This window comes from Chelmon rostratus, chromosome 10 (genome assembly GCF_017976325.1).
Source record: "Chelmon rostratus isolate fCheRos1 chromosome 10, fCheRos1.pri, whole genome shotgun sequence".
Lineage (NCBI taxonomy): Eukaryota > Metazoa > Chordata > Actinopteri > Chaetodontiformes > Chaetodontidae > Chelmon > Chelmon rostratus.
In genome coordinates, this window is record NC_055667.1 from 25,505,870 (window position 1) to 25,510,000 (window position 4,131).

The 4,131-nt window shown below is 44.7% G+C and overlaps 1 protein-coding gene across 5 annotated transcripts in view; it reads left to right on the forward strand.

The window, feature by feature from the left end:
• LOC121613117 (deoxyribonuclease gamma-like) overlaps positions 1 to 4,131 on the forward strand; it is a 14,577-nt gene continuing 10,446 nt past the window's right edge. For 2 of the 5 annotated variants that reach the window (XM_041946398.1, XM_041946402.1), the window contains exon 1: positions 1 to 100. The gene's annotated coding sequence lies outside the window, so the exon portion shown is untranslated. The other 3 variants (XM_041946401.1, XM_041946399.1, XM_041946400.1) reach the window with 3 other exon arrangements.

Below are 4,131 nucleotides of genomic sequence, written 5' to 3' on the forward strand. Positions count from 1 at the left end.
GTTGAAGTGACATCATCAGCAGCAGCAAGTGAAGAGCCTCCACCTTGAAGTGGCAGCAGCAGCGGAAGACACACGGCCGGCCCTCCGCTCACCTGAACAGGTAAGAACAGCAACAGTCTGTCTTGGGCTGGACCTGCTCTGTGTGTGTGTGTTGGTTTGAAGCCTGTGAGTGACTGTTTAAAGGTTGAAGAGATTGTTTAGAAGCCTGAGAGTGAAGAGTCAATGTGTGACCAACATTACGGCGTGTGTGTGTTAGTGTGTGTGTGTGTGCGCGCGCGCGCGTGTCTTCTCGTGTTGTCGACATGACGGTAAAAACACCGTCCAACAGTATCACAGCTATGTTCTCTTGTATTATTTTATTATTTTATTTTTCTCTAAATTCGCCTGATATATTTGGTATACTTACAGACTTTAGTTTCAAATAAAATTCTGTTCAGCTGCAGCGAAAGATTCATTTGATTATCAATGAATCTGCTGCTTGTTTTCTGGATTAACTGATCAACCTGTCTGTAGAATAGTGAGAAATCTGATCCAAAGTCCAAAATCAAGGTCACCAGACTGCTTCTTTTGTCCGACTCATAGACCTAAATATGAAGAGATTACATTTATTATCACACAGTAAAGAAAAACAGCAAATCCTCACAGTTAAATGGGAATGGTGTTTGGTGTTTTTGCTTAGCAGAGTTTAAGAAGCTGTTCCACCCCCCCCCCCCCCCCCCACCCCCCAAAAAAAAAAAAATCAACTCTTTAAATGTTTTAAATTCTCACAGAGCTTCAAAACTTTTCAAAAGTGCCTAATATTGTCAGTTTGGGTTTGGGGGAAAATGTGCAGACATAATGTAAAACACAGTGTTTGATTGAAATGAATCAGTGGATCATACAGAACGTTCACAACATCAGGCTCTCAGGGCTGATTTCAGGACCGGAGGCTCACTCATGATGTTTGAAGTCAACCGGTGTTAAACATGAACTTGTGACCTTGTTAACTGGTGACTGAATGTGTCGGTTTGGTTTCCTGTTCAAACAGGAAGTTGTGGTGGGTCAAACAGTAACAAAGTGAAGAGTGAACCAATTATGTGCCAGTTAGGGAGAGAAAGACGCTTTGATTGGACACAAGAATGATGGAGTGACCTACGTCCAAACAGAGGTGGTGTAACCCGCCAGTGAGCACAAATGTGTCTTTGCAGCACTAAAACCAGTTTTCCAATACTGTTGGTGTTGAGATGAGGCCCAGAAAGGAGCAGCAGCACCGTTTCACAGCGTTCCTCCATCGTTGTTGTGGTTCGTTCAGCTTGTCACACCCTGACACACTGACCCCACCAGAGGCTTAACTGCAATAACTGTGAGGAAACCGAGGTGAGCCGCTAAGATCCTCCTTGACCCAGTTCCCACAAAAACTTTCAAACGTGTTTCCACAGTCTGTGACCTGATGTCCTGAATACTGTTAACACAACCAGGAGTCTTCCTCCCTTCTCCTCGAGCATGTTATTATTACACCAGTACTGAATATTGATGAGCAACTACAGACCAATCTCCATTATTCCCTTTCTGCGTAAAGGTCTACGAACAGAGAGTCTGTATGATGTGATCCAGCTTCAGGACTGACCACAGCACTGGAGCAGGTCTCATAAAAGTAATCAATAATCTAAATATTAACAGAGCTTCAAACAAACCCTCCATTCTACTTTAACTACACCTCACAGCAGGCTTTGACACCATCGACCACCGCGTTTTGCTCGGTAGACTGGAACGTTCTGGTTATCGGTCCCACAGGGCTCAGTTCTAGGACCTCCACTGTTCCATCATACAGCAGCTCTGTGTGTCTTAACATTCATATGTGATGACATCACATATGATCACTGAAAGGCCTTTCTTCATGAAAGACTGTGACAGCTCGTTCAAAGTGCTGCAAACAAGAAGAATCCAACAGATGACTCCGACGCTCAGATCACTTCACTTATCTTTGTATGAAATATTCTCTTTCTGTGACATAAATATGTTTCCATGTTCTATTTTATTTTGTGGATGTTTGTTGTGTGTGAAGCACAGTGAGTTCACGCTGTATGAAATGTGCTGCAGACATTTGACTTGACAAACCCAACACTTCAAAGCCTTCATGCAGACACAGACGCAGAGCTAAAAGCAAGTGTTTTACCACATGTACAGTTCTATTACTTTGATGACAATGTCAGCAGAAACATAGGACCTGCAGGTACAGGTGGTGCAGGTGTAGGACCTATGTGTGCTGCTGGTGCAGGTGTAGGATCTATGTGTACAGGTGGTGCAGGTGTAGGATCTATGTGTGCTGGTGGTGCAGGTGTAGACTCATGACACACGTCCCGTCTCCTCTGACTGATGTCACTGATGATGATGATAATCAGGATCATCATCGTCCTCCTACTCAAAGAGGATTGAGTGATCAGACGTGTTTGTTGAATCACGTCTTGAGGCCTGTTGAAGAGGAGAAACCTTTACAGATCTTCATCTCTTCTGATTCGCTCAACTTGATTCTAGTGCGGCACTAAATGACCCGAGTCCTGTTCATTATTTATCCTGTAAATGAAGTTTCTTCAGTGAGTCTTTGACTAAAGATTCTGCTAGTTTCTTGGTTTTTCATAGTTTTGCTGTTGAGCGCACAGCGTTGAGTCTGGTCTAAATTACTTTAATTAGATGTTAAGAACACCTCGTGGCTGTCCGGATCCTGATTGGTCCTTTTCTCACAATATTGCTCCCATAGTTGGAGGGTCAGAGAGAGACGGGATGACTGGCAGGACCACAGGCCAGATCTCCCTTCAGAGCAGATCATTAGTGATGATTCAATCAGATGTGCTGTTGGTCAGTGAGAGGCTCCGCTGGGCTGCCCACATGTTGGGGTGTTTGAACCAGTAGCTCACTGGTCACCAGTTCTTTGATCGTAACAAAGGGGGACAGGATTTCTGACTGAGCTGCTGTGCTGGGTTGTGTCTTCTTGCTTCTGGGTTATTGTATCTTTATTCAGCACTCGATAAAACAAGGGATTACGATGACTGTGACTGTCTGTCATTTGAAGCGAGTGTGTAGAATCAGACTGCTGAGTGGAAGGTTTGCACAGAAGTCACTCTACTGGTCCCACCAGCTCCAGGCCAGGGAGGGGCCCAGAAGCCTGAAGCAGACACAACTGACTCACTGCCGGACCAACTTAAACGGCTGCCTGTCTGTGAGCTAACTGACCTGACTGCGTTAATGCGTTAATGTTAAAGAGGTCATCAGCAAGTCCCTGGTGTCTGTAGGAGGTCCGGATCCTGCAGCCAGTGAACACGGCTTCACGCTCGCGGTTTTTGGCGTAGTTCACTGCAGTCTGCGGGAGTGTCTGCTGTCATGTGACGTCAGCAGTCCTGCTGTGTTTGCTGGTTGTGTGCAGGTAGATTATAAGATAAAACACTTGTCACTGTGAGGACGAACACTCAGGACGGTGCAGGCAGAGTGTGAGCAGTTCAGGCGTCAGACGTAAAACAGCGACGGCGTTTCCACTCACGTCACTCAGAAGGATTTTACTGCTGAGGCACATTCTAACAGGAGTATGTGAGTTTTGTGTCAGCTATGTGTGTTACATGTGTGTGAGCGTGCAAGTTAGTGCATGTGAGTCCCTCCCTGGGTCAGTTTTCAAGATGGCAGCCGGATCACAAACGCAGAACCCATGAATAGGACACATCTTTCATCAGAACTGCCTCGTTTGACACTTTGTCTTCACATGCTCTGTGATTTTTTTAAGCTTTAACGCATAAATGACGTGTGCATTTGTTTTGGTCTGCGATGCCGGTGCTCTGGTGCAATATAGTGGCAGTAAATGTCATGTATAGAATCTTTAAAAACAGATATATTGTTAATAAAGGTTCAGTTATTTCCTAAACCAGCTCCAATGTGTGTGTTTGTTGGGGACTATTTTCAGCGGCGGATTAATACACATTTGTCACGATTGGTCAGAGTCCTCACGTTTATACGACTTGCAGCCTGGAGCACAGCAGTGCGACGTTATCATGTCAATAAGAGCGTTTGAGATTCCCGCCCTGAGTGTGCCAAATTTTATAATCTGACAATCTACAAATAACAAGTAAAAAAGATAAAATAAGGATATAAAAATGAAGATATTGC